A 12222-nucleotide genomic window follows, 5' to 3' on the forward strand; every position below is an offset into this window, starting at 1 on the left:
AGAAGAGTGCGATATAAAAGAGATGATCATTTTTCCATGGAAAATTCTGTTAGTTTGCAATTTTTTTTAGTTAGGATTAAAAAGTAGCGGAAAATTCTCATTTTGCTTTTATCAATACAATTTTACAGCATAAACTATTCACAGGTTTTTCAGATGAATAATATGCACAGCGGTGTCACTGAGGTCAGAATTTCAAATATTTTTATGAGGCCTCTTGTGTGGAAATAAATGGTCTTTGTCTGTGATTACAGACAGCCATCCTGCAACTCTTCTTATCTTGCTACCGCATCAGTCGACGATATTAACCAAAGGATACTCGGACCTGTAGTCAGGTGAGACCTTATCTCCTATTTTATCAATATTAAACTGAAATTGCAACATGAATCAATAATTAAACCGCAGACAACACCAAGGCCAAGGTAAATGTGTATTTTCGCCAAGGCAGGAGTTGTAATCCTTCCAAATTACATATATTCATTGTACCATGGAATTGAGGAGCTCTTCGAAGTATTCTCCCCACCGACTCACAACGTCCCGAGTCGAGGTCAGCAGCGCCCCATCCCCACTATACACAGTGTTGGCGGTGCACTGCTTTTCTCTCCTGAGACGTCGGATGGTGGACCAGAATTTCCTCGAAGCCGTCCGGAAGTCTTTCTCCGTGGCCTCAGCGAACTCCTCCCATACCCGAGTATTTTCTTCAGCGACCACCAGAGCTGCATTCCGCTTGGCCAGCCGGTACCCATCAGCTGCCTCAGGAGTCCCACAGGCCAAAAAGGCCCAATAGGACTCCTTGTTCAGCTTGACGGCATCCCTCACCGTCGGTGTCCACCAACGGGTTTGGGGATTGCCGCCACGACAGGCACCGACCACCTTACGGCCACAGCTCCGGTCGTTCGCCTCAGCAGTGGAGGCGCGGAACATGGTCCGCTCGGACTCGATGTCCCCCGCCTCCCCCGGAACATGAGCAAAGTTCTGTCGGAGGTGGGAGTTGAAACTCCTTCTGACAGGGGATTCTGCCAGACGTTCCCAGCAGACCCTCACAATACGTTTGCGCCAGCCACGTCGGACCGGCATCTTCCCCCACCATCGGAGCCAACTCACCACCAGGTGGTGATCAGTTGACAGCTACGCCCCTCTCTTCACCCGAGTGTCCAAGACATGCGGCCGCAAGTCCGATGACACGACCACAAAGTCGATCATCGAACTGCGACCTAGGGTGTCCTGGTGCCAAGTGCACGTGTGGACACCCTTATGCTTGAACATGGTGTTCGTTATGGACAAGCCGTGATGAGCACAGAAGTCCAATAACAGAATAACAGCTCGGGTTTTGATCAGGGGCCGTTCCTCCCAATCACGCCAATCCAGGTCTCACTGTCATTGCCCACGTGGGCATTGAAGTCCCCCAACAGAACGATGGAGTCCCCAGCAGGAGCGCTCTCCAGCACCCCCTCCAAGGACTCCAAAAAGGGTGGGTACTCTGAACTGCTGTTTGGTGCAATGCACAAACAACAGTCAGGACCCGTCGCCCCACCTGAAGGCGGAGGGAGGGTACCCTCTCGTCCACCAGCCGGGGGGCAATAAGTATACCCACACCTGCTCGCCGACTCTCACCGTGGGCAACTCCATAGTGGAAGAGAGTCCAAGCCCTCTCGAGAGGACTGGTACCAGAGCACAAGCTGTGTGTGGAGGCGAGTCCGACTATATCTAGTCGGGAACTTCTCGACCTCACACACCAGCTCGGGCTCCTTCCCTGCCAGAGAGGTGGCATTCCACGTCCCTAGAGCCAGCTTCTGTAGCCGGGGATCGGATCGCCAAGGTCCCCCGCCTTCGGCCACCGCCCAGCTCGCACTGCACCCGACCCCTATGGCCCCTCCCACAGGTGGTGAGCCCATGGGAAGGGGGACCCACGTTACCCTTTCGGGTTGTACCCGGCCACCAGGCGCTCGCCTTCGAGCCCCACCACCAGGCCTGGCTCCAGTGGGGGGCCCCGGTGACCCGCGTCCGGGCAAGGGAAAACGAAGTCCATTGTTTGTTGCCATCATTAGGGGTCTTTGAGCCGTGCTTTGTCTGGTCCCTCACCTAGGACCCGTTTGTCATGGGTGACCCTGCCAGGGACATAAAGCCCTAGACAACTTAGCTCCTAGGATCACTGGGACACACAAACCCTCCACCACGACAAGGTGACGGCTCAAGGAGGGGTACATATATTCAGTCAAATAATTGCAAATAATTTCCAGTATGCCTGGCAAGAACAACAGCCACCGTAAAGGTGTGAATACATCTGCATTCATTTTAAATATGAACCAAAAAGAAAAAGCAAACATTGTACCTAAATATACGTTGGAAAACAAACCGTTCTAAAACATTAAATGTGACGCATATTGTACTTAAAAATTCAATACAACTGAACTTTACTTAACTGAACTGTACTTTGAACAACATTATGCACAGTTTAAGCATTTAATCCAGTGATTCTTTATCTTACCAGTAGAGGGATCCTGTGGACCACTAGTAGTACACATACCACATTTGGAGAATCTCTGTCCTAGTAGGAAGTCCTGGAATCTGCCCAAAATGGCTGAGTTTCTGTTCAATTTTGGGCATGGGTCCTTGAGATGTTTTTTGTGCATCCCGCCATGATAGAGATGCCCACTGACTTTCCTGTTGAAAATGGTGCCACGAGGCACGATTATACTGAGTGAGTTTTGGGGGTCGGCACCAATAAAACGCGTACATTTCGACCAAGATACAAGCACCTGCCAAAATTGCTGAGTTTACAGCCATGATTAGAGCCCTATGTTTTCCATGTTTTCAACTATGTTTTCCATCCCTGCTGTACTCCTCGTGTCAATTATTGGGTTTCTCCAAGATAACAGGTTGAATCACTTCCTATTTGCGCTCGTGTGTCACTCAAAGAGGCACATTGTTACCAAGAGTCCACCTGTTGTAAAAAGCCTTCGTGTCAGGTCTGACCGCAGTCCCCCCCCCACACACACACATTCACGTGGCTCCATTTACGACACTCGGTGCGTCATCATTTCATGCGATGACCCCAAATTACATCCATTAAACAAACAAAGACTCGGGAATTTGACCAAATGAGCTGTGATTGAGGCGATTCAAACCAACTTTGCACTTTCGATCAATCTAGAAACTTTTCTCTCACAATACACCAGCTCCAAAAGTGCATTATGAGTAGCTAGTCATTTTTCATTTTGTTTTTGTTAAGCAGACATTTTGGGCACAATCCACGGCTTGTAGTCGAATGGCAATATCTAATTAGAAAATCCGGCTAAATTGGAAGCGGTTATCCTATCACGAACTTGCCGAGCTTTTTTTGCCTAGTCTAATGTGTTGCATTCATGTTTTTGCTATGAAAAAGAGGGTGTGAGGGGCTTGTGTTCATGGAGGAAGGTTGCGTGTCTCCGTCGGGTCTTTGATCGTCCTCCTCGTCAAGGAACGAAACGGCTGACTGCTGCTGCTCAAACACTACTCCCCGAAAGCACTCACTTAAGAGCTTGTAAAAGGGGACGAGCAAACACTCGCAAACCCCCGTAACGTGACTCCGTCTTCGTCCTCACGTATTCATTGACTAATATAGTTGGAAAAACAACGCGACTCGTGGGTCAGGCACACGTGCTTTCCTTGCATGCCCGCATGGTCAAAATCGTCGGTACAAGCAAAGAAAAAGAACTTGAAACTCCATCCATTTTCTAAGCCACTTTGTCCTCATTAGAGTCGCTACGTCTTTAGACGAGAGACGGGGTACACCCTGGACTGGTTGGCGGTCAATCGCAGGGCACATATAGATGATCAACATCCATTCACACTTTTCATGTGTGGAGTCTATCCCAGGTGTCTTTTTTGGCGAGAGAAGCGGGCACACATACACAAACAATGTATGTGCGGGCACACATACACAAACAAGAATTCACATTCACATATTCAGAATATTAATGAACCTAACGTGCACGTTTTTGCAACGTGAGAGCAACGTTAACTCCACACCGGAATGCCGAGACTTGAATCGGACCCTCAAAACTGTGAGGCAGTTGTGCTAACCACCAGTTTCGCCTGTACTTCAACATTTTACAATTTCATGTGGGTTTTTATTCCGTTTTCTGGATGATCCGTTTGACCAATCAAATGAGTCGGTCAAGCAGAACCTTTTAACTCGAGGCGTGCTGGTGAACGTATCCAATGGTGTGTGTGAGTAAGTCGGGTTGGGTGGAAGATGTTTGACATGGAGCACGTTTACACTCCCCCTAAATTCTGCAAGATGTCATTTGCAGAGGTTTTGGGAGAAGGGGGGAGCTTGTTGACCATAAAAGAGCAGGATGAAACTGGACTCTCCTTGTTTCTTGACTTGACGACGAGTCACCATGGACACCAGGCTGCTCAGGATCGCAATCGTGTTGCTTCTACCAGGTAAGCTTCAGTCGTTGCTCTCGTTCAGCTGCTCCTTACATCTTCCTACTTTTTTGCACTTTTGGAAGTAACAAATTATGAATGTTTTATTACTGTACTTACGTACTTTTTATTACTGTGCTTATGTACTTTTTTTTTTAGATATTTGTAATTGAGTATTTATTTTCAGATGAGTTTTTACATTTAGTCTCTATATTTGAAAACAGATATCTATTCTGTCAACATCTTACTTTGTCAAAATAGGCTTGTGACTTGTTTCAATTTCCGCAGATGACGCCACAACATGGAGACGTAAATAGAGAGATGTAAAGTCAACAACAGCTGAGATTTGGATTGATTGATTGAGATCTTAGAGATTTAAAAGGCTGCAGGGGGGCAGGGGGAGGTGGATGAAAACAAACGGCATGGGGGAACGTGAACCAGAGAGAATTACTTACGAATTAATTGTGTCTCATGGCATCCTAAAAACCGACCAATCCGGCATTCAACAATTCTCCGTCTAATCTGGGATCAATAGGGACCGAGTCCTGCTGCGAATAGCCAGAAAAAATAACAGGACTTATTGATACCCCTCACAAAATGCCGCAAATATGGCACCAAAGCACTTTACCTTCTCTGTGTGGCGTGCACAGTACTCACGACCGACAACAAGGCGCTCTAAAGTGGCCACGCCAGCCCGACGTACCGTTCCACATGCTGGCTTTCAGGTCAGACTAATCTTTTTTTTTTTTTTTTTCTCCCTCGCTCTTCCGCCTTCTCTGCATGATGTGCGCACACTCGTGGTCAACAACGAGGTGCTCTAAAGTGGCCACGCCAGCAGACTATCTGAAAAGAAGATGCATTTTCAGGGTGTGGGCATTCCTAGCGAGTGAGCTGCACATCGCAATTGCGCCACATAACCGAGTTTTCATATAGTGGGGGAGGGGCCACTCAGGCCCACAAAGTGCATCAAGACCAAAAAAATCTGGAAAACAGTTTAACGCTATAGCTCCACAATTGAGTACTACATAGTTTGCGGTCTTTGGACAAGTTTGTAGCAACTATCTTCAAACGTGTAATGTACAGTATTTGCTTTTTTTCTGCTTGTCTGGTTCTGTCAGGCACGTGCACGTCCCAGAATGCGCTCCCCCCGGGCCCCTTGAGCGGCGCCGTGTCCGGCAGCGTCACCTTCACCACCACCCTGCCACCTACCGAGCGTCCCTTCTCCTCTGTTAGTTGGACCTTCAAAGGCGCCAACGTCGTCACCTCTATCGACGAAGACCTGCCCGGGGAGGGTTACGGCAACAGGATCACCCTGGACCGATCCACCGGGAGTCTGGAGCTCAGGAGGCTGACCACGGCCGACAGCGGGGAGTACGTGGTCACCATAATACCGCAGGGGGAGGGTCAGAAACAGGCGAAGATCACTCTCAATGTTTATGGTAGGTTTGATGCCGAAAGAAAATTTAAGATCACTTTATTGTCCAAATGCTGAGGAAAAGGTCGGAAAAGGGCGGAGGGCCCTCTCCAGGTCAGGGAGGAGATCCTGCCCCAAGTGGACGAGTTCAAGAATCTCAGGGTCTTGTTCGCGAGACAGGAAAGAATGGAGGAGGAGATCGATGGGCGGATCGGTGCAGCGTCTACACTGATGCGGACTCTGTATTGGTCTATCGTGGTGAAGAAGGAGCTGAGCTGGAAGGCAAAGCTCCGGATTTACCGATCAATCTTCGTTCCTCACGAGTTGTGGGTGACGGGAGGGCCGTCCCGAGCCAATGTGGCACACTAGGCAAGATTTTATATGGCACCCCCCTCCTTCGGCGATTTACTACTTAATTTTATTTTAGCATTCAGTAGTTTGACAGTTCAAGGAGTTTCAATCCTTAAATTTGTCTCGCAATGAGGTGCTTTAAGTGCAATTGCATTTGAATTGGATTTGGGATTTTCATAAAGAATTACGAAAATAATACGAGAAAATATGTTAGTGTAAGTAGGAAGAGAGAAACATAATACCCAAATTTCAAGCTCTAGCCTTAGTCTTAGTCTGAGTCTTCTCCATCAGCGTGGGCCAGACAGGCAAACAACAAAGAGATCCCAAGTCCATAAAGAGATCCTTGTGCCATTTGCTTAACTCAGTGCTCAAAAAGAGGCGAGAGTTGTGGCAGCTTCACCATGTCAACGCGCCTGCGCACAAAATCCTGAGCGTCTGACACTTCCTGCCGTGCTGCAGCAACCTCCCTCCTGACTGCATCAGATTTTTTCTTCCTACCCAAGCTCAAGGCGGTCATCGAGGGGACCCGTTTTGAAGACGTGGACGACGTCAAGATGGCGGTGACGACCAAGCTGTGGAGGATCCAGGAAGAATCCTTCATGTAGTGCATAAAGGGACGGGAAAGTGCGTTCAACTCCAAGGGGATTACTTTCAAGGAGAAAACCAGTAGTCTGTAGCAGAGGTTAGTTGACGAGTTGATGATCAATGACGTCATCGATGAATCGACTTGACTCGACTTTCAGGCTATTGTAGTCGGCTACAAAGAAGCTTTAGTCGTTCAACCCCTAGTTTGTGGTCTGGGTTTGAAATAGATCTCTTGTGACACCAATTCTGGAACTTTTCCGAGACACCTAATCATAATATGACTTTGTCTTGGAAAAATATAACTTTATTCTCACGAGATTACGAGTTTTTTTCTCAACAAAATAAATTGTGGCTCTTGTAAAGATGACAACTTTGTCACAACATTACACATTTTCTTTCACTTTAAATATGAATCTGTTATCGCAACATTATGACTTTTGTTTAAAATATAGTCTATGACATTTTGGAGTAGACATGCTAGTTATATTTGATTAGCTTTTGGATTATCAAGTGGTTCTCCTTGGTAAAGTTTCTCTGGGCCCAAAAGGTTAAAAAAAAAAACCACCTTGCGTGTCAGCCACCCCTTTAACAGGACCATTTTCTGTGTTGCGACAGTGCCGGTCTCCAGAGTCACCATCCAAGGGCCCACTACCCCCCTGATCGAAGACCAAAGCTCGGCCACCATCACATGCGAGGCCTCCGGCTCCGTCAGCAGCCGAGTGTGGACCAAGGACGGCCACCCTCTCCTTCCCGGTCCCGCCGTCAGCTTCTCTTCGGACAACGCGATTGTGTCCATTCGATCCGTTCGCAGCTCCGATCATGGCGTCTACCGCTGTCGGGTCAGCAACCCCGTCAGCGCCGAGACCATGGCCTTTAACCTCACCGTAAACTGTGAGTACTGCAGACCTCCTCCGAGGTCTCTACAAAATTAAATCCTGGTTCACCCACATTAACCAACTGACTATTCAGTAACCCATCGCTACTACTGCAAACATCCACCTAGCATGTCTTAATTTTACTACGCTACAGCTTTTTTTTCTTCCGACTCGGGGCTGTTTGAGAAAAAAGTATCTGCTTGCCTAGTCGCAACGCCCTGACTCCAGTCCCAGTCGTCATGGTAACAAAATCCCTTCGGCCCTGTAGGAATTTTTAAAGCCTTTTTTTGTTTTGCTACGTGCACGTCACTGGCATAGCTACAGTAGATGTACAAAATACATGTTTTTCCCTTTTTAAAATTTCTTGCAGTATTCTTCTTCGGTCTCGGATCATTTAAAAAAAAAAAATTCTCATAACATTTCGACTTGATTCCCGTCAACCGAGCTGTTGTTTTTTGTCATAATATCACAACTTTGTAAAAATAATTTCTCGTAATATTATGACGACTTCCTTTTATGTATAATTAAGTCACATGAAATTTTGACGACATTCCAACTTTCGGAATACAACTGGTCTTATTTTTGATAAATATTTAGGCCTAGTATGTGCCTGTATTTTAATGTTGGCCATTATGGTGGTACTTGGAGAGCCAATTATCTTTTGGGTGGCACTTGGTATAAAATGTTTGAGGACCACTGGTATCGACCGTTTAGGCTGAGTCCTCTTTAGGGTCGACGTTGTGATGGTTCAGACAGCTGCCTTACAACAACTTGACAGAAAATGAATGTCTGTTCTGACTTTGCGCAGTCGGACCGCATAACGTATCAATCGCGGGACCCTCGGCGGCGCCGCCCGGCCGCAGGGTGATGCTACAGTGCTCGGCGCGATCTTTCCCGCCGGCCAAGTTCACCTGGGAGCTCAACGGCAACGGTACCGGCGTCAACGGCTCCTCGTACGTTGTCGAGCGCCTGGATGAGGAAAGCGAGGGCAACTACACGTGCACGGCCAGAAATGCAATAACCCAGCGGGAAAATTCCACCGTTCTTTACCTTGGAGGTACCAATTCATTTGTAGCAACTCTTCATTTAGAATTCCGGTACCTGATGTTTCGAATTGTCTCGCTGTCTTTCTGATGTGGCGAAGCGTCCGGCGGCGCTCCCCGCTGGTCGATTTCAGCCTTGGTGATTAGTGCAACGGGCCTGACGTGGGTCCTGTAGCGTAATAGAAGACAACCGGGTGAGTTGTGACACTGGATTTTAATACCAACACTATCATACTATAATAATAATCTATTATACAGTGCAGTGGGACTTTGACTTACGAGTTGAATTTGTTTCTGCGACCACGCTCAAGTCTCAAATCGTCTTTTCCAGTTGAAATGAATGGAAACTCCAGTATTCTGTTCCAGCCCCGCATAAAACAATAATGAACATTTTTGGAACATGATTTAAAAAAAAATAAAAACCACTAGCGAAAAACCACTGTGTTAAATCAGCGGACAGGGAGTCAATGTGTTCTTTTTTTGCTTGTAGCTAAGGTTGATTGACTAATGTAAGGCGCTGCAAACTGTATATAATTATTGCCACATTCATATCTTAAAATATAGTAATATAATATTGAGCCCAGATTGAACCGGTGTGTAATTTTCCCTCAAATTGCTCTTCAATTTGGCTTCCTTAAACTTGCACAGAATCGCAGTAAAGACCTGTATGTCTGAAAATAATGAATAATGATTAATAAAAAAGAAATAATGTTTGTTGCTTTTTGTTTTTTTTCTCCCCACTCCTAGAATCACAGAGTACTATGTAAATGTCGAAATTCTCTTCCTTGATGTGCTGGCTTCTGACGAGGACCCCTAATTAAAAAGGGTCACCATGGAGGCGCAATTAAAGGAACTGCATTCGATGAATATAGAAACATTGCATTTGACTCGAGGATTCATATCCCCCATTATGAATATCAGTTGCAATAGCTGTGCTTATGAACCCTATTTCTTACTTTCTCAACTTTCACAGAAATAAATGTGGTTATTATACACTTTAAAAGACATATGTTCTCGGAATCTTTGTGAAAGTAATTCCCTTACATTTTGCCATTATTAAATGCCTGTAACTAGTTTTGTGCCCGAGATCACACTATCCGAGACCAACACTTGCCCAAGACCAGAACTCACTGAGACCAAGAGTTTTGGGAGATGAGATCGAGTCAAGACCAAGACCGAGACAAGCTGAGACTGTGACAAGACCAAGATCATCAAAAATGTATTTGAAAAAACATGACAGGATTGAACCGTTGAAGAGCATTCTCTTATTCTGATTTCCTTCTCAATACATTTGAAAGCCCAAAAAAAAAAATATATATATATATATATATATATATATATTTTTTTTTTCTTTATGCCCTTTATCAACTCCGAGGCAGGGACTGTTAATACTTTGAAGTTTCGATTTTTTATTGAAGGACATTCTTATTTTTTTGGGGTTGTTTTGTTGTTGGCCTTTGAAAAAAGATTTACATCCAAATATTTCAATACAAAACAACAAACAAATACCACCGATGTCTTTTATCGCAAATTTGATTTCTCCTGTTTAGAATATTAAAGTTGGTTTCTTCCAGATTCCGTGTTTACGCAAAGTTTGTTGTCATATGATAAACTTTAACGCTACATTTCTGGAGAGAAGGGAAAGATGCACGTCACAGTGATTTTTCATTCAATATTGAGTTTGGCCCGCGACGTTGTCCCAATGTTTTATTTTGGCCCGCCGTGAATTTGAGTTTGACACCCCCTGTCCTCAGGGAAGACAACCATTACTGTATCCCATTTGCATAAAGTCAGGTTCAAATGTGCTTTTAAAACACATTACTTATTTAGTGCCCCCCTCCCACTGTGCCAAATGCCCCATGAGTTTGTTATTCACGTCATGCCTTTTTACACCAGCGATTTACATGCGGGGCAACAAGCTGATTGGAAGCAAATGAAAAGCTTTGCATCACTGACCTGATTAGCTCACTCGACACCTGCGGCTCATTTTGCCAGGCAGATAATTATTTAGCAGTGCTTTTCCCTCAGGGGGAAGGAAGCTTAACGGCAGGCCACTGGTGAGAAGAGGCTTTAAATAAAAGTGCAGCACTACTACTTTAGCAGCTGTCTTCAGAGAACTCCGAATAGCTGGCCATCAAAGTGGGGGAATAATGCAATTGGATGTTTGGTGTCATGAAATTGACATCTCCTTCTGTTATCAACAGGGGCAGTCTTATTCAGAAAAGCGGCAACTGTCGAAGTCGCTGAGATTTCCACAGGCCCCCCCAAATGTCTTATGAAAACGGATTAAATAACGTTTTCTTTGGTTCAAAGCAAATCGTATCTTCATTCACGCACTTAAAAAAACACACCACAACGATTTATCGATCATGATCGATCTAAGTGCTCTTCCGTTCCTTCCCGTGCAATGGACTAATCCATTTTACCGTGCACGACGTCATTCGGGAAGAGGGTAGCAAAACAACCGATCTAAGCAAAATGAAGCAGTGGAGCGGAAAAGAGGAGAAAGCCAGAGAAAACAAAGACTTTTTTTTTTTTTTTAACTAAAACGACTGAAGGTTTCAAGCTTTCCACGGTGATTGTGCGTAACTGACAACTGCAGCAGTGAGACACTCTTGCATGTTGCAGTAGCACTGCTGTCAGCGTCAGCAGAGATGAGGTGGAGTGCGACAAGTGACACTGTTCATCACGAAGACGTGAGTGTCAAACTATGCTTCAATGTTGATTCTTGTTCTTATCAATAACAGCAAAAGCGTTATTAACTTGTTAATGATCCTCAAGAAAGATTTTAAGGACTCCATCTTTCTCAAGAAATAGGACAATGTTCTCAAATTCGAACTTTTTAGATGATGATAAACATTCATATTCTAAATCTATGCAGTACACTGATGTGGGAGGGGCGCGCCATGACAGACTTTGCTTTAAGCCCCCAAATGACGACATACGCCCCTGGTTATTGATTGGTTGTGCAGTACAAAAATATTCAAAAGGAGGATATGATATTTTACTTTTGATTTTTTTTTTTTTTTTACAAATACGGAGGTATCTTGGTTTACCAGTTCAATTTGTTCCCTGACCAAGCTCGAATTTACTCATACTGTATATCAAATCAATTTCCCACGTTGAAGTGAATACAAATGCCATTCATCCAAAAGCCACCACAATTGTTTTATTACACATAAAAACTTGCACTGCTGTATAGCGTATAAGCATTCTATAAAATAGGAAAATAATGTCGAGAAATACACGACCTATCCATCCATCCTAATAGAATCTAATCTGGCCGTGCAAGTGTACCTAATGAAATGTCCCGTAAACGGCTCCCTCGCCACCAGTGTGCGTGACTCGCGGCCATCGAGTTCTCCTGTTGACCGCACGGCGTCGCTGTTGCACAATTGCAAATTGCCAGCACGCGTGCGCCTCGACGTCACTCAACACGTGTGTGACTTCCAGTTTTTCATTTGAATTTTGTTGCTCTAACCCCAAGAAAACACCCCACTCAAAAGTCAAAACATATCACAAAGAATGATTTCTTGACGTTATT

This window comes from Phycodurus eques, chromosome 4 (genome assembly GCF_024500275.1).
Source record: "Phycodurus eques isolate BA_2022a chromosome 4, UOR_Pequ_1.1, whole genome shotgun sequence".
Lineage (NCBI taxonomy): Eukaryota > Metazoa > Chordata > Actinopteri > Syngnathiformes > Syngnathidae > Phycodurus > Phycodurus eques.